Source organism: Panthera tigris, chromosome C2 (assembly GCF_018350195.1).
Source record: "Panthera tigris isolate Pti1 chromosome C2, P.tigris_Pti1_mat1.1, whole genome shotgun sequence".
In the NCBI taxonomy this organism is placed as follows: domain Eukaryota; kingdom Metazoa; phylum Chordata; class Mammalia; order Carnivora; family Felidae; genus Panthera; species Panthera tigris.
The window spans coordinates 45,187,512-45,213,734 of NC_056668.1; the positions used below are offsets into that span (position 1 = coordinate 45,187,512).

General features: G+C 37.1%; 1 protein-coding gene and 1 pseudogene across 2 annotated transcripts in view; one reads left to right on the top strand and one right to left on the bottom strand.

Annotated features, from left to right (window-relative positions):
• The window catches only part of EPHA6 (EPH receptor A6), an 867,849-nt gene that overhangs the window by 688,934 nt on the left and 152,692 nt on the right, over positions 1 to 26,223 (top strand). The window lies entirely within an intron of this gene.
• On the bottom strand, positions 11,084 to 11,340 carry LOC102963729 (annotated as a pseudogene).

The following is a 26,223-nucleotide window of genomic DNA, read 5'->3' on the forward strand; positions in this document are numbered from 1 at the left end:
AAATAGGGAAAGAGTAGAAGCAGAGGGACCAATTAGCAGCCTATTGCAATAGTCACAATTAAGGGTAGTAAGGGCCAGAGGTAAAATGGTAGAAATGGGATTATAGGGGTTGACACAAAGAAGATTCAAGAGGAAAACACTCCTTTTTAAAAAAGTTCTAGAGTTAAAATATCGTCTTTTGAAACAATCGCTTATGTCAGGTAATTTCTCCAAAACGTAAGTGCTAATTGATAGATTCTAAAGCTGAGTTGTGAGTTAAATTCTTGTACTTTTAGAGAAGTCACTCTCTCAGTGACCTGGCTACTGCATTATCATCTCAAATGCCATTTTTTCTTATTATTTCATTATGATGTAACCTTCAAAGGACAAAAATTACATGTAAGTCATAAATCTTATTTCCCTAAGACAAAAGAAAGTCTGCCTTGCAACTTGAAACTCTTTTCTCTATTTCACACTACACAACATACATTAGACCCTAATTTTTCTGTTACTTTGACTCCCCATGAACTTGCCATTAAATAGCTTTTAATTGAGATCGAACAATAAGAACCTACAAAGAAGTGAATTCTCAGTTCACCAAAGACTAATTGCCAAGCCCTGCAGTGTTTATAAGCATCAAGGTCAATGTGAAATGTAGAAGGTCAATGAAACTTGCTTATAAAAGAGCTCTGCACTCAAGACCAACACTGCAATGTGTAGCAAATTAGCAGCATTTCAGTATACCTCTGCTGCCACTTTCTGTTCATAAAACCATAAGGTTATTTTAATCCAGTTTTACTTTTTTCCTTTAGTCAGCATTTTATCCATATATGCAAACTATCCTTTTAATCTTGGCAGTTTATCTAAAGTAGAAGCTTTCTTGGACTAAAAAATCTATATGGTTCTGATTAATGCCTATGTGATCTTAAACAGTAATCCCTTAGTTGCTCCTTTTTTCCTGTTTTGTGTTTTATGTGATATTTTAACATACTTGTTGAGTTATAAGGCACTCACGGTAATATAAGACCTTAGCTAGGTAACAGAATCATAGTAAATTATACACCACATGGTTCTTGGCCTTCTGGTTCCCAGATTTTAAATCCAAGGGCAGAATGAATGTATAAGACTTTTTTAAAAAATTAATTTAGGATTCCTTTGTGTTGTTACATAGCTGGCTCATGAGTGACCAATTTAATCTGAAACAATTTCTCATTTGCCTGTTGATTGCCTGCTATGTGCCAGATACCATGTTGCACATTTCTCATACATAGTTTAACAAATCCTCACAAACACTACAAAGCTAATTTTTGTTTTCTCCATTTCTCAAATAAAGAGCTTAATTCAAGGATGGTAAGTAACTTGTGCAGTATCATACAGCTTGTAGGTGTCAAAGTCAAGCTGTGATCCATGTCTGTCTGACTCTAAAGCTTATGCCCCTTCATTATGTTAGATGAAATCTTCTGCTTTCTGCCCACACCTTCATAACAAAATGCATATAGATTATATTGCACCTCTAGATGTAGGACACTGCTGAATTAAGTAAAAGACAAAATAACAGCCAAATTTCTTAGTAAAGAATAATTCCAAACTCACGGCCTTTTAATAACAACTTTGTCTATTTTGAATAACTCTGCCTCCCAGTGACGTAGTTTAGAAATTGTTGGGGACACCTGGGCGGCTCAATCAGTTAAGCATCTGACTTTAGCTCAGGTCATGGTATTGCAGTTCATGGGTTTGGGCCCTGCGTCCGACTCTGTGCTGACAGCTCAGAGCCTGAAGTCAGCTTTGGATTCTGTGTCACCTTCTCTCTCTGCCTATCCTCTGCTTGTTCTCTCTCTCTCTCTCTCTCTCTCTCTCTCTCTCTCTCAATCTCTCTCTCTCTCCCTCCCTCTCCCTCTCTCTCTCAAAAATACATAAACATTTAAAAAAAAAAGAAATTGTTGGACTAGGGCACCTAAGTAGCTCAGTCAGTTGAGCATCCAACTCTTGATTTCGTCTCAGGTCATGATCTCAAGGTTTGTGTGTTTGAGCCCCACATTGGGCTCTGTGCTGACGGTGTGGAGCCTGGTTGCCATCTTTGCTTCTCTCTCTGCCATCTTTTCTCTCTCTCTTTCTCTCTCTCAAAATTAAATAAATAAACACTAAAAAAGAAATAAATAAATTTTGAAAATATGTAAAGGGTAAAAAGGGTAATAATATTCTTCTTACTCGCATACAAAGAATTCATGATGCCTGACAAGGGCCAAAACAAGCAAGAGCTTAAAAGAATAAATATGAAACAGTGTGCTTTCATATTATATTAAGTAGAGTAAGGCTTTAATGCTGGTCAACTGAAAAATGCCAGTGAATTTTTGTTGGCCACGAGTTCAATAATAGATTACAGTGTGACATGGCTATTTCCAAAAAGCTAACTACATTTTTGGTTCCATTGATATCATTGGGAAAAGGACCATTCTGAATGACTGAAGGATTCCTCTAATAGTCTATATCTGGTGTACTGTGATCAGTTCCAGATAACGTATTTTAAAGGCAATATTGACCAAGTATATTTTTTCCAACAGTAGGGTAACTAAGGTAGTGTCACTTAAAATAAGTGTCTAATAGATCAAGATATGTTTATCCTACAGTCAAAATGTAGTAAGAAAATGTAAGTGGCAATAATAGGATTCTCCAGATATGGTAAGTGTTGTTACATACAACTGTGAAAACCAACAGATGGAAGTTGCACGAAGGCAAATTTTGTATTGATTTTATATGAGTTCGGAAACCCCAACGATGAAACAAACTGACACAGAGCATAGTTACAGAGATGCAAACAGAACAGTAAAAGAATGTCCACAATGTTCAGGCTCTTCCCAATTCTAAGATACTTTGCCTAAATGATAGCCATGATATTTTAATATTATATTATTTATCAACCTATCATACAATGTGCACCAAATAACTTTTCACCCTCTTTTATTTAAACAACTTAGAAGAAGGTATTTAATTGCTTTGAGAAGAACTGTAGGTTTCTCTCAGAGAAATCCAAATTGCATTATCAAGTAGAGAAATGGTTTTAATAATTTATCCTAAAGGCTGAATTTATAGAGTCATTCAATCAACAAACATATATTGAGCAGTTAATAGGATTCTAATACAAATAATGTTCCATCTGTACTCCCAAAGAGTATATAAGTCTAGTAGAAGTGACGAGAGATGTGGAGGATTGATACTTGAGTGCAATAATAGGTAATGGACGAGTGCATGAGGTTCAGGCTAAGCACATTAGATCCATCTAAAGAAGAATGAGAATAAAAGAAACTTTCTTAGAGGAATTAACACTTAAGCAGAGTCTTGAAGAACGAGTAAGAATTAATTTGGTTAGAAGGGTGAGGAAAGGATATATTATTAGCAGAAAGAACATGTAGGAAGAAGCTATAGAAATGTGAAACAGGTTAATAGGTTTATAAGCCTACAAGCATTTCCTTACTCTGGGAGCAAAGGGTTATTAGATTAAAGCAATTTTGGGACATGTGGCCAGAGAGATTGACAAGTTGAAAAACAATGGATAAAGAGAAAAACTGCAATATTTATTAAGCAAATGATTAGTATGGAAATTAGATGATGAGTTCCTACAAATCACTTTTAAAAGACTCCATTATATAAAATGGAGCAAAAATATGAGTAGCCAATTTGCATAAAAACAAATATGATTAGTAAAAATAAGAAAATGTATTTAATCTCACTATTACCCAAGATATGCAAATTAATACCAAAAATTTAAATAGTTTTTACCTAATTAGCAAAAGATTGATAATACCACTGCTAGGGAGGGGATGAGAAAATAAGAACATACTTGTCATTCACTATTGGTAGGAGTATAAATTGACACAATTGACAGACTTCTTGTGGACTATTTGAAAGTATTTATCATATTTTAAAATTAACATATTGTTCAACTCATAAACCCTACAATGATGTAACTATTCTGGATATACACACAATAACCCAAATACCAAGAAGGAGATGGTTAGATAAATTATTGCTTATTTGTCCTAGTGAATATTATGATGCAATTAAAAAGGAGGTAGACCAATATCAAGGAGGGTCTCCAAGACATGTAATCAAGTTTAAACATAAAGAAGCATATTTACATATCTATTTTTATAAACATACATAGCATACAAAAACATCTGAGAGTGCACACATCAAAATGATAGCAGTAAAAGGCAGGGATTAAATGAATGATAAAAGGGAATTTTCACTGTTCCGAAGTGTTTAAATTTTAATAAGAATATCTTTGTGCATTACAGTGTAATTTAAATTATAAGCATTATTCTTAAATCTGTGGGGAGCTTTTAAAAGGTTTAAGCAGGGAAATCACATAAACACATTTGCATCTTGGTAATGCCTTCCTGCCAGCTGATGTAAGGGCAATTGGGGGGACGCTAACCTGAAGATAGGGAAGTCAATTAACAAATGGCTCCAGTGGTCCCGAGTAAAAGTAATGGTGGACTTAAAGAAGTTTTACAGTTGTGGTAAAGATGCAAGAAGGAGATGACTGACAACAATATTTTCTACATGGAATCCATAGAACACTGCACCTTAGGATGACAAATGTGAGAGAGATCTAAATGATCCTCAAGTTTCCAACTTAGCAATTAGCTGAATGGTCAAGTCCATTCACTAAGTGAAAGGATACAGGGTGTGTGTGTGTGTGTGTGTGTGTGTGTGTGTGTGTGTATGTATGTTGGAGAAAGAATTATAGGAATTATGATCCTTAGATCCTTGCTATCCTGAGGAATGGGGGAGTTTGAATAGGAAGGCTATCTCAAAAGAGATTTTCTGTGAAATCTTTTTTTTCCTAGAGAAAATACCCATCCTATATAGAATGTGTCAATGACAAATGAGTTCCATCAAAATGTATTAGGTTTCTATGTTGCATACCTGAAACTAATAATGTATGTTAATTATACTTCTGTAAAAAAAATTGTTTTGTATCCTCTAGATAAATTATAAATACACATCATAAAATTGTCCAAAAAATGTATTAGATTTCTATAAAGCTTCAAGAAGTTTACACATTCCACAAAAGTTATTCAGTAAATGTTTCACTTGAGTAATCACAGAGCAGCTACATCTACCTATGATGTTCGTAGTATCAGTGGGAGACAAACAGTGTATTGATCTCACCCCCTAGAGAGTTGTACCCTTCAAACATTCCCTCCATTCCACTCACCAACCAGCCTGACCAGCTGACATTCAGGTGGAGGCACAAAGTTTGGGGAAGTCTTCTGTCAGAATGGCTTAAGTATACCCTGACATATAAATCTTGACAAGCTTGGGTTCTTTTTGGGTCAGCAATATTTTCTGTCCTCAGGTTGATCCCAAAGTTACAGAAGTGGAAGAAGAATTCAATTGAGGCAGACTACTTGTTTTTCTAAATTCAAAGCATACCATCTTTATTTTATGTATGCACTTTATTTTATGGTTGAAAGGTAAAAATAAAAACTCATTCATGTACAAAACTATGGCATTAAAACTAGATTAGAAATGACTTGTGGGGTGCTTGCATTTATTAATCAGAATTAATTCTTGTCAAAAGTAAAAGGTTTATATCTAAAAATGGTAGAAAATATATGATAAGATTCATCTGGTCATTTATCAGTTTTTAAGTGTTAAGGATACAGTGAACAAGATCATAGGATATTGGCCTCATAGAAATTAGCTAATGGTGGAGATGTACAAGAATAGTCTAGAATAGCCAAAATGAAGAATAGTCTAGAATAGCCAAAATGATAATTATTAAGGCTGTTTCAAATTCAAAGAGACAAAGCAATCATAGGATATTGGTACAGTTAATTCAGGAACCAGGCATGTTAAAGGAGGCAAATCAAAAATCAGTTTAAGATTAGATTCTGTTGGGAGTAACAGAAAATTCCAAATAACAGTGGGTTAAAAGAATAAAAATTATTTCTTTCATACGTAAGCAACATTCAGAGCAATCTATGGCTAATAGGAGGGCTTCATGATTTTCAAAGACGCAGGCGTCATCCTTGAGTGGGCTGTCTTTAGCACACTGCCTAGGATGGATGCTTACATCCCATGATTTCAGAAAGAGGAAACGGTAAACATGGTCTATTTCTCCTTTTAGGGACACATACACTTACTTGATCACATACAACTTAATCAAATAACCTCATCTGGATGCATAAGAAAGCTGGAAAAAATATGGTCTTTATTCTGGCCAGCTATGTCCCAGCTAAAAATCAAGGAATCTGAAAGTACGAAAAAGGAGGAAAGAGATATTTACGGGCCACTGTCAATCTTGGCCACCATGAGGTCAGAGCATGACTAGGGATGTAGAACTTTACTCCAACATTAAGAATAAACCAACGTTGTTCCATTTGTGAACGTCCAGCATATAAGAGGCTGATTAGGTTGTAAAAGTTCTTTCAGATGGGGTATCTTCACCTAGTGATTATTCTTATGGTTTTTTCATGATATACATTTTATAAATTAAAAAAATCTGAGGAAACTATACTTTTTTGTCTCATTAAAGACTGAATATTTGAAAGTCTCACATTTGTTCATTGTATGAGATTGCGCTTAAAGTCTGGTGAATCAGTACTTTATAAACACATTCACACATACACACACAAACATGCAACTTTATCTTTATGCAACAATTTTCTTTGATCTATATATGTCACTTACCCAAAAATATATCTCCTTTTCATTGTTTATTTCTTGACAAGCCTATTCCACTATCTATTATTTATCTTTGCCAGCACTTCTTTTCTATAAATACAGTTTGCTAGATTATACCTACATCTGTACTTAAATACGAACTTTCTGGGACTCTTTCCAAACTAAGAGTTTGTGATTACAGTTAAGCAGTGAAATTGTCACTTGCTTTTTCCTTTCTTGGAAGTACTCCATCTTCTTAGGTCACTGCCATCTAGTACTGCGAAAATGTGATTTGAAAAGCAAGTTTAAATAGAGCTTTCTAATTAGGCTGCATTCATTTATATTTTCCCAAACCTGCACCCAGGTTACCCTAAAGTTATATGCACCCAATTAAAGAATATTCAATTTGAGATCTATATGCCTTTGAGTATGAATGGGGTAACTCTCCATGATTGAGCTTGATCCAACTGCTCATTCAGCTGAAGTGAATTAAGTCTTCTAGGGCACCAGGGTGTCATTTAGGAAATTACCTCTGCCAGCACACTAAAATTACCTCACATGGGTGAGCAGCATTCTTCCAGGGAGTAGTTTCATCACCCCACTTCTCCACTGGCCCAACCTTATTGACACTAAAGGGTGATTCATATGACACAATATTTACCTATGGCTCAGACAATAACAACGGCCTGCTCCATTTAAGAGCACATGTGCCAGTATTTAAAGGGTAAATGAGAGAGCCATTTTGTTTGGATTTTTTTTAGAAATCAGATATAAACAAAAGTGCATCATTGTTCCCTAAACTCTGAAACTATAAAATGTGGTGATAAACTCATCACTATATAATAATTCAGCTCCTTAAAAGTATCAATAAACAAACATCTTTTTTCTCTATTAACACAACATGTACACAAAATGAGTCTATTTAAGTAGCAATAAAATTGAATGTAATACTTTGAAAGCAGTAAGTTTTTATTTTTCACTTACAAATATAAATGTCCTTTTAATTTTAACTCACTCCAGTACGTCTCTTAGATAGTACTTCTCTCTACTCCAGACATTTATTGGTTCCTCTTTTGAAAACTAACATCCAGAGCATAAAATAGTTTTTGTGGTGCCATAATTTGTTAAATAATGCTTTTGAAAGTGGCTGGGTGCCCAAAGAGTCCATGCAGAAATAAAATGCACTCAAACTGCTTCCAAATGTTTTCCTTTCCAGATATATCATGTCAGAAGCTGCCATTCCTCTCACACTGTCGCTATATCCAAGAAGCTATAATCATGCACCACCACGAGAATACCTTAGCAAACTACCCAAATTTACATCCAAGCCAATATTGAAAACATAATAAAAAAACGTGTATGCTAAGTGAACCAGTAATCTAATAATACAAGAGGCTGAAACTGCTTTGGAATTAGCTCTGAAAAATACATTGATCGGGGCATTTTCAACAGTGAACAACACCTGCTAGCTCCCTTTTTCTCACTTTCTCTCTTTATAAAATCCATGAATCTCCTTCAACAATTCTCACAGAATAGGATGTACCTCGACCCTCATTTTGAACTCAGTCTAATGGCTGCCATGGATGACCTAATGGTCAGCAGTAGTGAAAATGGTGGCACAGCAAGGGGCTGGGAGATTGTCGGTGGAGGTATTATTTTAGGCAATCTGGACAGGCCCAGTTCATGTGGCTTAAGAGTAATAAAATCAGACTTCTTTGAGCCTGTTTCTATTTTTCTCCCTTATTACCAGCAATGAGTGTTACCTCAGATCAGACCTGGAAGTTAATATGGTTCCTAAATGCACCAAGCTTAAAAATGGGAATGGCCTCAATAAAAATTAAAAGATACATAAAACTGAATAAGGCCTGACTCTCTTCAAGCCCATTTCACACTTATGATCATATTTAGACATAGATCCCAACACTGTTATTAGTTTGCTTCAGGCCACAGTTGAATTTGCTGGCTCAGATCTAGGAGAATTAGGCCCACAGAAAATGAATGGTGAGTCAGTCTCTCCCTCAGAGAACATCATCCTTAGTTCTGTGCTGCACATTTCTCTTGGGCTCAAGCAGTCAAGATTGCTCTGCCCTTGAAATCTTCTCTCTCTTTGTCCCTTAAATGCATAAATGAGAGGACACATATAGAATACTGAAAGAAATGAAGTGGAGGGTATGTATGAAGGCCCCTTGTCTGGCTGTTTGTGTCATTAAGTGTCCCCATCTGTCTGTCTGAGAATAAAGAGCATATGAGCTAGAGAGTATGGCTTTGCATGCCATAACACTTTTAATGACTCTATTTTTGACTAACCCACTAAACCAATTACATGGATTTTGTCATTCCACCCTCAGAAGCTGCTCTCAAAACCATCAGTAACATTGTCATGAGTCAGGGAGATGTGGATGTGCTTTATACTTCCTGTGTTTACCTTCACAACTGACCCCGTATGCAGCATACCATGCCCAGTTCTGTCAGAAACAAAAATACAAAAATGAGAAACTCTTCAAAGAACTTATTGTAAGCTGTGTCATGAACAGAAACAATTATACAGCAAGGAAAAATGTAAGTGAGAGAGGGAAAAGAGCCAAGAAAGGTCGGTAGAGGCCTTATGTGAGTGACTGCTTTGTATCAGATATTTTTTAAAACACTATCTTGTATAATTGTCCTCATAACAGACTGTTTTCTACATGTTACTGAAATGGGAATTGAGGCTCAAGGAGTTGAAGTGACTTGAATACAGTCATCCAGCAGGCTAGGGCACAGCAATGTCTTGAAACAGAGCCCCTCTGACTTCAGCACCTGTGTGCTTTCCATGGCAGCTTTACTGCCTCCTGAGGGAGCACAGAAGAGGGCAGATTATTCCAGCCGTGAGAAAACAGAAAGCCTCTTAAAAGAGATGGCACTTAATCAGGGCATTTAGAATGGGTCAGGCCAAGATAGGGCATTCTTACTTTGTGTTGGAAGGAGTGAGCCACACATTTAAGTAACAATGAAAATTCTTATGTGTTTGGAGTAAAAAGTCAAGAATTTTTGAAACCATTTTTTAACAAAAAATATCTTGGAGTGCCTGGGTTGCTCAGCGGTTGAGTGGCTGACTCTTGATTTCGGCTCAGGTCGTCATCCCAGGGTAATGGGATCAAGCCCCACATCGGGCTCCACACTGAGCATAGAGCCTGCTTGAGATTCTCTCTCCCTGACCCTCTCCCCTGCTTGCTTGCTCTCTCTATCTCTCTCTCTCTCAAAAAAAAATAATGTGGTAATAAACATGTGAACATTACACTTAGGTGATAAAATTTAGGTTGCAAATATAAGATAAACATCAAACAACACCATACTTTCAGTTTAACAGAAAGTATAACATTTATGGGGCACCTGGGTGGCTAGGTCAGTTGAGCGTCTGACTTCAGCTCAGGTCATGATCTTGAGGTTTATGGGTTCGAGCCCCATGTCAGGCTCTGTGCTGACAGCTTGGAGCCTGGAGTCTGCTTCCGAGCCTGTGTCTCCCTCTCTGCCCTCTCCCCCACTCTCACTTTGTCTCACTCTGTCTCTCAAAAATAAATAAATGTAAAATTTTTTTTTAAAAAGAAAGTATAACATTTATGACAGTCATGCTTAACACCTAGGTTAGTACAGAAATGGGCAGGGATGTCATAGAGGTATGCAAAGATTTAACAGTTCAAAAACCCTTAGCACTTCTCAGAAAATATGAATGGGAAATATGTGGCAAATATTTCTGTAATATGGTAGTTTCAGTCCATTAGTGATCAGTATGCATTTAAAGTAACTGTAGCTGTTTTTGAACATGGAAAACTAGATTCAAAGTAAGTCTTTGCTCAACAAGCTAATGATAGTATGAATCCCTTATATTTAAAAGTATAGTTTAAATTTGACAAGTTTAAAGTAAAGCATTTTTGTTTTTGTAGTAACTTTAAGATATTGACACTATGCTAATAAATAGGTACACTGCTGTGCAATTAATTCCATTACCATATTTTATATTTGTTGGTCATCATTAGCATAAATTTTATGCTTCAGAAGAAATAGATCAATCTAGCAAAATGGTGACAATTAATTTTCTTTTAAAGAGAGATTGACCAAATTTAAGGAAGAATTGATATCTCATTTCCAAATTACTGATACAAAATTACCAGAGAATATAGTTATATATTTTGACCAACACCCAATAATGTGCAAAAAAATTGCAAGATAGATGCATTTCCTGTTCAATTTCCAAAACTAAATAAAAGCTTCCTGACTGAAAGCATTTACATTTTTCACTCTCTAAAGTAAACATTAGAAAACAAAGTACAAAAAAAAAAATGATCTCTCAGCTTCTGAATAGCCCACTTAGTTACATAAAGTATTTTCTGTACCAACACTTTCTCAAATTCAAAAGATATTTACTTCCTAAGAATATGACAAAACAGTCTTCATTTCAAATCATTTGGTCCGTTTCCATGGCAACACTGCGGGATTCCTTGGCTACTGTAAGTTGCATTAGTTGACTATGGAATTTCTCAATTTGCGTCTTGATCTTGGTCTGTTCTATACACCAAACAAACTAAATCATTTGTTATTTAATTCACAAACTCCCATCAGAATGTCTATATTTGAGAACCACACGTGTCTTGATAGGACTGACAAGGTCAGGGCCAAGAGACTAAATTCCTTCCGAGTCTGGTACTGCAGCATCTTGAGCCCATGAAGGAATAGGAAAGGAGGCAAGGCCTGGACTGGAAGCAGTGCAACCTGGCCCACCTACCTCTGAAACCATACTTATTCTTTGGGTTTGAATTCATCAGTAAGGAGAATGTGAAATTTTTTAATGAGGAATAACATGATCTGAATTGAAAGGACTCAAGGAGGTGTCCACCTAAGTGTCTACACCACGCAGGTAGGGACATGGAAGGAAATCCCACATGTTTACCTTGAGTGCAAATTGGCTGGAAAAGTGGACATGTCTTTGCCAACACCACACCTTTATGGTACTACTTCAGTCATACACTTACGGTATCAGAATTGATGTAAAGTCATTGGGGTCTTGATTAGTTTTGTTCTCTATTGGCTATTCTCAATTATTTTCAAGACTTACTGTGTTCCTTGATTATTTTCAAGACCAAATTCTCGAAATGATAACTATTAAACCAAATTATCTTGTTATCTAGTCCGTACCACATACATGTCAAATGAATACCATTCTTTTTTTTAGGGTTTTATTTAAATTCCACTTAGTTAACATACAGTGTAATATTAGTTTCAGATATACAATACAGTGACTCGGTGCTTCCATACAATACCCAGTGCTCATCACAACAAGTGCACTCCTTAATCACCATCACCTATATCACCCCCCCCCCCACCCACACCCACACCTACACCTCACTCTGGTAGCCATTAGTTTGTTCTCTATGGTGAAGAGTCTGTTTCTTGGTTTGCCTTCTCTCCAAATCAGTACCGTTCTGACCTTAAAAAGCTAACAGGTCTTTGAAAGGAATTTCAATCACTTAGCCTTTAATGAGACATGTTTGGTATTATGTTTTAGCACATTTTTTGGTAGATAAGACAGCCAATGATGTCATCACCCATATCTGGAAGTGAAACTAAATCCATAACATTCTCTTTCATGCTTTGTACATGAGAGACAACAGTGTGATACACCTGACAGCAAGGTACATGCTAGCAACCAATGACTAATCCCGACTGAAGGCAGCCTTAGAAAATTACAAAGAGGCAGAGGCAGCCTGCCTCATGACCTCTTTATCAAGTGTACAAACTTCCCTTTAATAATGTGACAGATATACCCACAGTTTATAAATATTAAATACATAGCACACTCTGGCTGCAAAGCTAAATAGATCTAGCTCTCATACGCATGGATTAATGCTGCTTAGCAGCTCCTTAACTGACACCTTGGCACCCGAGGCAAAAAGCATTTTTATAAAAGAACATATAGGGTTTTGTTGTTGTTGCTGTTGGGTGTTGTTTAAAGAACATATGAAGTCTGACCCCAGAAAGAAAAGCTGGGTAGCAGTCCGCTGACCAAGGCCCTGTGTGGTGACTCCATCAGGAAGACATGATTTTCAAGTACAGGTCACCCCTTCACCACTTCTTAGATAAAAGAACTCTAGAATTTAAATTTTTTAATTAGAATTTTACTTGTCCCTCATTCCTAAGTGCTTCTTCATAAGCACTTTGTGGAAAGTCACAAATCTCATTGAACTTTAATAATTATACACAGTTTTGAGGATATTTATATTATTAGAGTATACATGGTTTTAAAATCTCTGATATCAAGAAAACTCAGTCTGTTATTTGTCCAAATAAAGTCAAACTGCCTTTGAACTATTCATATAAAGGTGGTTTTAATTCAACTCAATAAACATTACATCGAGCCCCCACTATGTGCAAGCTCTGGGACTGGACATATAGAGGAGAATAAAACATGCATGACTTGTCCCTGTTCTTCAGGGATCACATCCTAGTAGAAAAGACAGATATGTAAGCCAGAAGTCACCTGATGGCAGCCCACAGGCTGAACTCAGCTAAGAGGTATGTTTTTGATTTGATTTCTACAGTGTTGTTTAAAACATCTGAATTTGTTGCCCTTAGCCAGAACTTTCATTTGACCCAGTGCCTTTGTCATCAGTTATTTTTGGTCATCAATTTGATATACCTATTTATTATACCCGAAGGGCCATAAAGGCATTTGCATTTGGTATTACAAAATTGTAAACAAATAAATAATGTATCTATGATAGTGTTCTACCTCTGTTCTAGTAGCTAAGACTAAATGGAGGCACAGAGGAAAGAATATGAGTTCTCCCTGGGTATGTCGGGCATGTTTTGACAGAAACCAGAGGCCAGAAGGGCTTTTCAAGAGGAAATGTCACGGAGGCATAGAGATATGCCATGGTAGGTCAAGTTTAGGGAATTAAAGAAGATAATATTTCTCTCTCACTATTGAACGCTCACTTTTAGCCACTAACAGGCACTTCCCATGATGTGCAGTAAACCAGTATAGGTGATATGTTTATTATTAGCTCCATTTTTCAGATGAAGAAATTGAGTATCGGAGAAGCTAAATAATTTACCCTAGATGAATCAGCTGGTGAATGGTAGAATCAAAATTCTGGTCTCAAGCCTAGGCATTTTCAAAAAACTGATGAATGTGTTGGCATATTGCAAATTTAGTCAGGACAGTTTTTTAATAATTAAGATTCCAAGTCCCACCACATACAAACATAGGTAAGACCACTGGACATAATCCGTATTTGGGGAAAATATAATTCAATGTAACAAATGGGATAAAAATTATGTAAACAGATTTTTAGAACTTAAAGGAAATTCGGCTAAGTGCTAGCCCAAGTTCATCATTCTACAGATAAGGAAACTCAGACATTTAAAACATTTGTTTTTAAAGAGTCAGAGAATGTCTACTTTAAATATAAATTTAAAAATACTTTAATAAATGTCTTTTTTGATCAGCTTCAGAATATCTTAATTCTCTTTGTTAATGCTAGCTTTAAAAAAATACAACCACCATAATTTTGTCATGCATATCCTAAAAGTTCAAAAATAACTCAAGGAAAGCTACAAATTTCTTTTTAAAAGCATTGCAGAAATAACTCATAAAAATCCAGCCATGAAACTACCCTTTTTGCTTCAATACTTTTATTGTGACCTATTGAACAACAACAGGATGATAAATCTATAAAATTCATATTGCAGTGACCTGAAGGATTAAAAAAAAGCCAAAAACAAACAGTAATGGTTGCATGATCTTTAATTGTATTTGGTGCTGCAGAATCTTCATGGAGATTAGCTGTGTAGCTAGCTAAAGAGGAAAACATGAATTTAGTTGTAGGCATATTTCCATTTATAATAATTTAGGAAATGAAAAGATTTTGTAATTGTAACTTTGGCTTAGCTTAGTTAGAATCATTTCCTAAAAATAACAGTGTCCTATCAAAAATTGATTTCCTCTTTTTGTACTAGAAATGTATGTTGTAGTGCAAAAAACAAACAAAAAAATAGGCGCTTCAAAATATTTACTGAACAAATGAATAAGTGTATGAATGAGTTATTTATGAATGTAATAGTTCCCTTTCACATGTTAGGCCTAATTGATAATTAGGTCTCATCTAGGCTGTTGGCCTAGGAAGCAGTTGAACAGGCTCAGTACTCCTTTAGATCCTCGCAAGATATTTGCCAAAGGAGCAATTTATTGCTTTTCATCTAACCATTTTTTCAATCCACTTATTCCATTTGCCTTTATTGAAACCCTACTCTGTGCAACTTCTGATCAAGTTAAAGCAGGCAATGTTGGGGTCCCAGTTGGCACACCCACTACACCACGATGAGGCAGGTATCTTTTCTCCACCAAACTAGGCACAGCAGCTTAGTTTTTCCTGCATGTTATTAAGTAAAGAGAATTAAAGATTTCTTTGGAGTAAAAAAAAAAAATGTATTCTTTAAATGCTTTTTTTGAAAATGGCTTCTTACTGTTTCTGGTCTTCCTTCAATGGTCATATAACTCTTAGAGTCTGAGGCTTCAACCACCATCACAAAAAATTAGGAAGCATATGTTCAAACAAACAATGAGCTTATGATTTTGTTTTGTTTTGTTTGTACTTCTCTTGGTAGAAGAGAGAATGTGTGCTCTATAAATTTTTGGAACAGAAATAGAAGAGAGGCACACAGGAGAGAAAACATGAGATACACTAGGACTGGAAGGAAACACACTTTCTGACGCAGGATGAGTGGAATGGACAGGTAGACAAACAGCAGGTAGATAGACATACGGATGGATAGGCAGGCATATGTATAGAGAACGAGTAGAGAATCTTTGAACGTTCTGAAGTGAGAATTCCTCAAGAAAAATAGCCCTTGAGATAGCCTTTGGTTTAACAGACTATGTTATCATTGAACTTTGCTCATTCACACTGTAGCTCAGAGGTACCATCATTAACCTAAACTACGCAGTCATGTAGTAGCTACCATATGCCTGTTAAAGAACTGAATACTGGATACTTAAGGCTGAAGAAAGGATCTCTACTCTGATGCATACATACTCAATTCTCAACTCTCCAAAATTTTAGTCATTCCCTTTTCAGTAAACATGTTTGAGCCAAAACTCTTTACTATGTGAATACTGATTTGTTTATGTTATGTATTTATTCAGTTATACTTTGTTACCTTTTATATTATTATAAAATACAAAAGGAATAAAATTATTTTGACATAATATTCATTTTATATACTAACAGCATAAAATGTATCACTATAGGATCTGATGATTAAGTTCAGCTTATTTTGACACTTGATTTCAAATAATGCTCATACCACACATGCACAATATACACGAGATGCTACATATTTAGGACTTTTTGTGATTTCTTTTTGCATCAGTGTAGATCATCCTTGTATCACATTATAGTTGACAAAGAGCTCTTTTTAGCAGTTGGAGACGTGGCTTTTCCGTTTTCTGTGTGTTCTGTATGTTTGCTTGGACCTTGACTACCTATTTTCTAATGTATACACAAGGTTGAGAACCACTGTATAAGGAACAACATGGCTTCTGGGATGACTGCCTGAGGCCAGGTGAAATCAAGGCCTTGCCCTAATTGTTCAAGCTTTTGAAGTAAATGTTTTCCTTCATAAATACTTCAGCATTTTTCTCACTGTTTTATTGTTTAAACAAGCATTCTCCAAAATTCTCTGAGTATACACCTCTAACAATAAAAATGTTGAGCATTATACATGGAGAGTATTATGAATATATTTTATTTACAATTTATTTAATACACATGGGTGCATATATTTCCAGTTTACAATTCTAAACTGTATTTAACTGCATCTAGGTGTTCTTTTTCTACACATAGGTCAAAATGTGTATCTGCAAAAACAAAACAAGATGGAGACAATTTGAAGTAGCCACATCTGAAAAAAATTCATTATTATAGGGATATTTCCTTTATTAAATTTTTCAGACAAAATTAAATTACTGATGCATGATCTTCAAAGAAGGTATTTTTATCTGTTCGGTTTTCGTGTATGTGAGTGGTGGCAGGCGGTAGTTCTGCATTAGAAAATTTAATCAGCCTACCTCGGTTTCTCACCCAAAGAGATTTCCTTTTTAAAAAAGAAATTAGGGGAAGATGGCGGCATAGGAGGACGCGGGGCTCACAGCGCGTCCTGCCAATCACTTAGATTCCACCCACACCTGCCTAAAGAACCCAGAAAACCGCCAGAGGATTAGCAGAAGGGAGTCTCCGGAGTCAAGCGCAGACTAGAGGCCCACGGAGGAGGGTAGGAAGGGCGGCGAGGCGGTGCGCGCTCCACGGACTGGCGGGAGGGAGCCGGGGCGGAGGGGCGGCTCGCCGGCCAAGCAGAGCCCCCGAGTCTGGCTGGCAAAAGCGGAGGGGCCGGACAGACTGTGTTCCGACAGCAAGCGCGACTTAGCGTCTGGGAGGTCAGAAGTTAACAGCTCTGCGCGTAAGCGGGAAGGCTGGAGGACAAAGGGAGGGAGAGCTGCTGAGCCCCCGGACGGCAGAGCTCAGCTTGGCGGGGAACAAAGGCGCCAGCGCCATCTCCCCCGCCCATTCCCCAGCCAAAATCCCAAAGGGAACCAGTTCCTGCCAGGGAACTTGCTCGCTCCGCGCAAACACCCAACTCTGTGCTTCTGCGGAGCCAAACCTCCGGCAGCGGATCTGACTCCCTCCTGCTGCCACAGGGCCCCTCCTGAAGTGGATCACCTAAGGAGAAGCGAGCTAAGCCTGCCCCTCCAGCCCCCGTGCACCTTGCCTACCCACCCCAGCTAATACGCCAGATCCCCAGCAACACAAGCCTGGCAGTGTGCAAGTAGCCCAGATGGGACACGCCACCCCACAGTGAATCCCGCCCCTAGGAGAGGGGAAGAGAAGGCACACACCAGTCTGACTGTGGCCCCAGCAGTGGGCTGGGGGCAGACATCGGATCGGACTGCGGCCCCGCCCACTAACTCCAGTTATACACCACAGCACAGGGGAAGTGCACTGCAGGTCCTCACCACGCCAGGGACTCTCCAAAATGACCAAACGGAAGAATTCCCCTCAGAAGAATCTCCAGGAAATAACAACAGCTAATGAACTGATCAAAAAGGATTTAAATAATATAACAGAAAGTGAATTTAGAATAATAGTCATAAAATTAATCGCTGGGCTTGAAAACAGTATACAGGACAGCAGAGAATCTCTTGCCACAAAGATCGAGGGACTAAGGAACAGTCACGAGGAGTTGAAAAACGCTTTAAACGAATTGCAAAACAAAATGGAATCCACGATGGCTCGGCTTGAAGAGGCAGAGGAGAGAATAGGTGAACTAGAAGATAAAGTTATGGAGAAAGAGGAAGCTGAAAGAAAGAGAGATAAAAAAATCCAGGAGTATGAGGGGAAAATTAGAGAACTAAGTGATACACTAAAAAAAAATAATATACGCATAATTGGTATCCCAGAGGAGGAAGAGAGAGGGAAGGGTGCTGAAGGGGTACTTGAACAAATTATAGCTGAGAACTTCCCTGAACTGGGGAAGGAAAAAGGCATTGAAATCCAAGAGGCACAGAGAACTCCCTTCAGACGTAACTTGAATCGATCTTCTGCACGACATATCATAGTGAAACTGGCAAAATACAAGGATAAAGAGAGAATTCTGAAAGCAGCAAGGGATAAACGTGCCCTCACATATAAAGGGAGACCTATAAGACTCGTGACTGATCTCTCCTTTGAAACTTGGCAGGCCAGAAAGGCTTGGCACGATATCTACAGTGTGCTAAACAGAAAAAATATGCAGCCGAGAATCCTTTATCCAGCAAGTCTGTCATTTAGAATAGAAGGAGAGATAAAGGTCTTCCCAAACAAACAAAAACTGAAGGAATTTGTCACCACGAAACCAGCCCTACAAGAGATCCTAAGGGGGATCCTGTGAGACAAAGTACCAGAGACATCACTACAAACATAAAACATACAGACATCACAATGACTCTAAACCCATATCTTTCTATAATAACACTGAATGTAAATGGATTAAATGCGCCAACCAAAAGACATAGGGTATCAGAATGGATAAAAAAACAAGACCCATCTATTTGCTGTCTACAAGAGACTCATTTTAGATCTGAGGACACCTTTAGATTGAGAGTGAGGGGATGGAGAACTATTTATCATGCTCCTGGAAGCCAAAAGAAAGCTGGAGTAGCCATACTTATATCAGACAAACTAGACTTTAAATTAAAGGCTGTAACAAGAGATGAAGAAGGGCATTATATAATAATCACAGGGTCTATCCACCAGGAAGAGCTAACTATTATAAATGTCTATGCGCCAAATACCCGAGCCCCCAGATATATAAAACAATTACTCATAAACATAAGCAACCTTATTGATAAGAATGTGGTCATTGCAGGGGACTTTAACACCCCACTTACAGAAATAGATAGATTATCTAGACACACAGTCAATAAAGAAACAAGGGCCCTGAATGATACATTGGATCAGATGGACTTGACAGATATATTTAGAACTCTGCATCCCAAAGCAACAGAATATACTTTCTTCTCGAGTGCACATGGAACATTCTCCAAGATAGATCATATACTGGGTCACAAAACAGCCCTTCATAAGTTTACAAGAATTGAAATTATACCATGCATACTTTCAGACCACAATGCTATGAAGCTTGAAATCAACCACAGGAAAAAGTCTGGAAAACCTCCAAAAGCATGGAGGTTAAAGAACACCCTACTAACGAATGAGTGGGTCAACCAGGCAATTAGAGAAGAAATTAAAACATATATGGAAACAAACGAAAATGAAAATACAACAATCCAAACGCTTTGGGATGCAACGAAGGCAGTCCTGAGAGGAAAATACATTGCAATCCAGGCCTATCTCAAGAAACAAGAAAAATCCCAAATACAAAATCTAACAGCACACCTAAAGGAAATAGAAGCAGAACAGCAAAGGCAGCCTAAACCCGGCAGAAGAAGAGAAATAATAAAGATCAGAGCAGAAATAAACAATATAGAATCTAAAAAAACTGTAGAGCAGATCAACGAAACCAAGAGTTGGTTTTTTGAAAAAATAAACAAAATTGACAAACCTCTAGCCAGGCTTCTCAAAAAGAAAAGGGAGATGACCCAAATAGATAAAATCATGAATGAAAATGGAATGATTACAACCAATCCCTCAGAGATACAAACAATTATCAGGGAATACTATGAAAAATTATATGCCAGCAAATTGGACAACCTGGAAGAAATGGACAAATTTCTAAACACCCACACTCTTCCAAAACTCAATCAGGAGGAAATAGAAAGCTTGAACAGACCCATAACCAGGGAAGAAATTGAATCGGTTATCAAAAATCTCCCAACAAATAAGAGTCCAGGACCAGATGGCTTCCCAGGGGAGTTCTACCAGACATTTAAACCAGAGATAATACCTATCCTTCTCAAGCTATTCCAAGAAATAGAAAGGGAAGGAAAACTTCCAGACTCATTCTATGAAGCCAGTATTACTTTGATTCCTAAACCAGACAGAGACCCAGTAAAAAAAGAGAACTACAGGCCAATATCCCTGATGAATATGGATGCAAAAATTCTTAATAAGATACTAGCAAATCGAATTCAACAGCATATAAAAAGAATTATTCACCATGATCAAGTGGGATTCATTCCTGGGATGCAGGGCTGGTTCAACATTCGCAAATCGATCAACGTGATACATCACATTAACAAAAAAAAAGAGAAGAACCATATGATCCTGTCAATCGATGCAGAAAAGGCCTTTGACAAAATCCAGCACCCTTTCTTAATAAAAACCCTTGAGAAAGTCGGGATAGAAGGAACATACTTAAAGATCATAAAGGCCATTTATGAAAAGCCCACAGCTAACATCATCCTCAACGGGGAAAAACTGAGAGCTTTTTCCCTGAGATCAGGAACACGACAGGGATGCCCACTGTCACCGCTGCTGTTTAATATAGTGCTGGAAGTTCTAGCATCAGCAATCAGACAACAAAAGGAAATCAAAGGCATCAAAATTGGCAAAGATGAAGTCAAGCTTTCACTTTTTGCAGATGACATGATATTATACATGGAAAATCCGATAGACTCCACCAAAAGTCTGCTAGAACTGATACATGAATTCAGCAAAGTTGCAGGATACAAAATCAACGTGCAGAAATCAGTTGCATTCTTATACACTAACAATGAAGCAACAGAAAGACAAATGAAGAAACTGATCCCATTCACAATTGCACCAAGAAGCATAAAATACCTAGGAATAAATCTAACCAAAGATGTAAAAGATCTGTATGCTGAAAACTATAGAAAGCTTATGCAGGTAATTGAAGAAGATATAAAGAAATGGAAAGACATTCCATGCTCATGGATTGGAAGAATAAATATTGTCAAAATGTCAATACTACCCAAAGCTATCTACACATTCAATGCAATCCCAATCAAAATTGCACCAGCATTCTTCTCGAAACTAGAACAAGCAATCCTAAAATTCATATGGAACCACAAAAGGCCCCGAATAGCCAAAGTCATTTTGAAGAAGAAGACCAAAGCAGGAGGCATCACAATCCCAGACTTTAGCCTCTACTACAAAGCTGTCATCATCAAGACAGCATGGTATTGGCATAAAAACAGACACATAGACCAATGGAATAGAATAGAAACCCCAGAACTAGACCCACAAACGTATGGCCAACTCATCTTTGACAAAGCAGGAAAGAACATCCAATGGAAAAAAGACAGTCTCTTTAACAAATGGTGCTGGGAGAACTGGACAGCAACATGCAGAAGGTTGCAACTAGACCACTTTCTCACACCATTCACAAAAATAAACTCAAAATGGATAAAGGACCTGAATGTGAGACAGGAAACCATCAAAACCTTAGAGGAGAAAGCAGGAAAAGACCTCTCTGACCTCAGCCGTAGCAATCTCTTACTCGGCACATCCCCAAAGGCAAGGGAATTAAAAGCAAAAGTGAATTACTGGGACCTTATGAAGATAAAAAGCTTCTGCACAGCAAAGGAAACAACCAACAAAACTAAAAGGCAACCAACGGAATGGGAAAAGATATTTGCAAATGACACATCGGACAAAGGGCTAGTATCCAAAATCTATAAAGAGCTCATCAAACTCCACACCAGAAAAACAAATAACCCAGTGAAGAAATGGGCAGAAAACATGAATAGACACTTCTCTAAAGAAGACATCCGGATGGCCAACAGGCACATGAAAAGATGTTCAACGTCGCTCCTTATCAGGGAAATACAAATCAAAACCACACTCAGATATCACCTCACGCCAGTCAGAGTGGCCAAAATGAAGAAATCAGGAGACTATAGATGCTGGAGAGGATGTGGAGAAACAGGAACCCTCTTGCACTGTTGGTGGGAATGCAAATTGGTGCAGCCGCTCTGGAAAGCAGTGTGGAGGTTCCTCAGAAAATTAAAAATAGACCTACCCTATGACCCAGCAATAGCACTGCTAGGAATTTATCCAAGGGATACAGGAATACTGATGCATAGGGGCACCTGTACCCCAATGTTTATAGCGGCACTCTCAACAATAGCCAAATTATGGAAAGAGCCTAAATGTCCATCAACTGATGAATGGATAAAGAAATTGTGGTTTATATACACAATGGAATACTACGTGGCAATGAGAAAAAATGAAATATGGCCTTTTGTAGCAACATGGATGGAAATGGAGAGTGTGATGCTAAGTGAAATAAGCCATACAGAGAAAGACAGATACCATATGGTTTCACTCTTATGTGGATCCTGAGAAACATAACAGAAACCCATGGGGGAGGGGAAGGGAAAAAAAAAAAAAAAAAAAAAGAGGTTAGAGTGGGAGAGAGCCAAAGCATTAGAGACTGTTAAAAACTGAGAACAAACTGAGGGTTGATGGGGGGTGGGAGGGAGGGCAGGGTGGGAGGGAGGGCAGGGTAGGTGATGGGTATTGAGGAGGGCACCTTTTGGGATGAGCACTGGGTGTTGTATGGAAACCAATTTGACAGTAAATTTCATATATTAAAAAATAAAAAAAAAATAAATAAATAAAAATAAAAAAGAAATTAGGACCATTTAAGGATATTGTCTTATATTTATGATTATTTAACCCTTACAAGCAGCCCCATGAGGCAGAGTCAATTGTTATTTTCACTTTATGTATAAGGAAATTAAGGCGTAGAGTTTAAAGTCATAGTCAACTTTTTACACAAATTCTTAACGATATTGAATGTCCAATGTAAAGTTATTTCAAAGAGATCACTGCAATATCAAAATGAAATTTTGTTTCATTTGGTTTAAGTGTTAAATATATTTTACTATAACTCGTTGAAAACTGGTTACTCTATAGACCACATTACTTTCAGATAATCTGGGCAATCAGAATCCTCCATTAATTGATCAGACCAGATGTCAAAATTCGGGCCATGTCAACTTCTGCATTTTTTACGCTGTGGTTACTAGCAACCATTATTTTAAGGATGCTTTACTCTCAGACAATGTTTCTCAGTGGTGTTACTAGCATTTTGAGGGAAATGCTCCTTTGTGCATGGGGTATACCAGTTATTGCGATGCCTTTAGTTCACATGCGGACCCTCACTCACTAAATAATGTCTTTCCCCAGTCATAATTTGCAGTACTCCCTAAGCAACCTTGACAACCACTGAACTACTGAAGGACAGATAAATTAACTCCTGCAGCCAGTAACTTATGTTAATTTACCTTATACCAGTAGTTAATAGTGTCTTTTGTTAGTGTGATACTCAAAAGTGTTTGGAATTATATTTGAGTAGTGTTGCCAGAGTTAGCAAATAAAAATACAGGACACCTGATTATCTGGTAACTCTATATTAGAGATAATATAATGCTAGTGTCCTATCCTGGTGTCTCTTTAACTCACCGACTCCAGATCACTAACAAATTGGAAACTCACTTGTTTGAGATTTAGAAAAGCATATGTGAAGTGGCACATCTTATATTTCAAATTTGTAGTGGCTAAAGGAATACTTTCATCAAATAAAAATCTAATTTATATTGACAAAGAGTCTGTTGAATGCACGTAAAAACAAAATACTGATGGACATTTATATTTATCCTGCTACAGGTGTTTGATGTTGTTCATTCTTTAACTACAATATAATTAATAAGTTCCACAATTGCTTACTTATTTTGTTGTTGTTGTTTTGTTTGTTTTATTTTAAATCCACTATAGTTTACATAGTGTAATATTAGTTTCAGGTGTACAATACAGTGATTCAACACTTCCATACAACACCCAGTGTTCATCACAAGTGCATCCTTAATCCCCATCACCTATTTCACCCGTCGCCCCACCCACCTCCCCTCTGATAGCCATCAGTTTTTTTCAGTATAGTTAAGAGTGTGTTTCTTGGTTGGTGTCTCTCTTTTTTCTTTGCTACAATTACGTATTAAAAAAAAATAATAAAGACAGCGAGGGCCAGCAACTTAAGCAGTAGAGCAAACCAGACTAAAATTACTTCATATCAAATCCCAGAGGTTCCTGAACTTAATTTCTTGTAGATTAAGAGATAAGGGAATTATAACAAATAAATTCAGCTTCATTATTCAATTGTGAAAACAGAGCTATAATGTTTCATGCAATCTCTATTGACATGACTGACCCTAAGGAGGAAACTGATAAGGCATTATTATCACATAATATCATATTTCAATTGAATACGTATTCATGTACACCAGCTTTTCTGTTTGTTTCATATATTAAAAAATGACAGTCCCTTAAGGAAGAAATGCCACAATAAATGAAAGACCTTTTAACCCACAGTAAAGAAACATCACAAAGCCATTATGAATGATGCAGCAGGTTTAGGAAAATGAAAGCTGCTATTAAATATGACAGGCTGTCACAACAATAGAAATAGTAATCAATGTAATCATAGCAATAAAATAATATTTGTATTTTGTTTCTTTCAAGGAGTTAAAATAATGGACATCTTTTCTAAGTTAACAATTTCACATAATATGGCAAAATAATAAAAAGAAAGATAAAAATCTCTAAATCTGAAGCATATTAAAATTATTTAAAGTCTGCTCTACACACTTTTGTTTTTCTCAAAATTTCTTTTGAGATAATTGCATTTATATTCTTTTTTCTTTCCTGTGCATGATTACGTTCTTTTGTTTTTTTTTACAATCTAGTATTCTTTTTTCTAAGTTTGTTTGTTTGTTTGTTTGTTTGTTTGCTTTTGAGCAAGAGTGTGCACACAAGCAGGGGAGGGGCAGAGAGAGGGAGAAAGAGAGAATGGCAAGCAGGCTCTGCCCTGGACTCAAACTGAACGAACCATGAGATCATGACCTGAGCTGAAATTAACCAACGTAACCAATTGAGCCACCCAGGTGCCCCTACAATCTCATATTCTTGAACCAAACTTCTTATCACTTGGCTTCAATAAGTCCATAATCAGCTAGAATTGGAATATTTCTGTTTTTACCGCCTATAATAAAATCTGAATTTCTTATAATTATTTTCTCTGTTGTAAAATCACCACTTCTTTTGTAACTTTAAGAATACAGTATAAATATATAATTGTCTCTACCTGGTATTCAGTAATGCTCCGTGGTGATGGGTACTTTCTCAGACAGTGTTGAAACATTGCAACGTGGAAAATGCCTTGCATGGGAAACATTGTACATGAGGAAATATTTGTGCTCAATGATATATATACCCCATGTAATAGCAAAGGAGAAGTTAGATTCATCGTTCATCAAAAGTTCCCTCAGAACACTTTCTGACCTACTGCTTGGCACTTTAGCCACATCTCTTCATGTTTAAGGGACTCAAACTCTGCTGGACCTTTCCACTAAAGCCTCATAAAATCAATAGCAAAACCAGCTTAATTACAGCATTTGATTTTTTTTCCATGCTTTCTTTATTCCAATGCACAATAAATAGGCCTCACCCATTAAAATATACATTGTAACTTCGCTTTCTAAGCATTTCTAAAAATCTAAGAAATCCTGGCTTTTCTTTAGCAACAGCTCTCTCTGTAGAAGCAAGTTGTATACAATGTGTTATGCCAGGTCCCTTTAATCCTGGTCAGATTTCAAAGAGGCTATGAATTTTAACATATTTTAGGTGCGAAATTTGTGTCAAGGAACAGAATGAAGTCTCTTCAAAAATGTAAGACTTGCTAAAACTGAGCCTGAGAGGATTGATTCAAGGTCTCTTTAATTGAAAACTGCTGGGCCTGATTGGAGCTTCAGGGGCCCCAAATGATGTGCATTACTTATAACCATCAGTGTAACTTGCTTTTAGAGTGTTACCGTGATTAAACTTAGATATACCATATCAATTACCAGTACTGCCCATGCACTGAGAGTGCATGTATATTAAATTTTCTTCTGAATGATTTTAGTGTCTTTCAGGTCATTGAGATACCAAATTATAATGCTGTTGTTATTCCAAACTGAAGGGTTTCTGATTCATATTCAGAGAATAGCAATCTCCCAAATAGGAAATGGCTCATTATTTATTT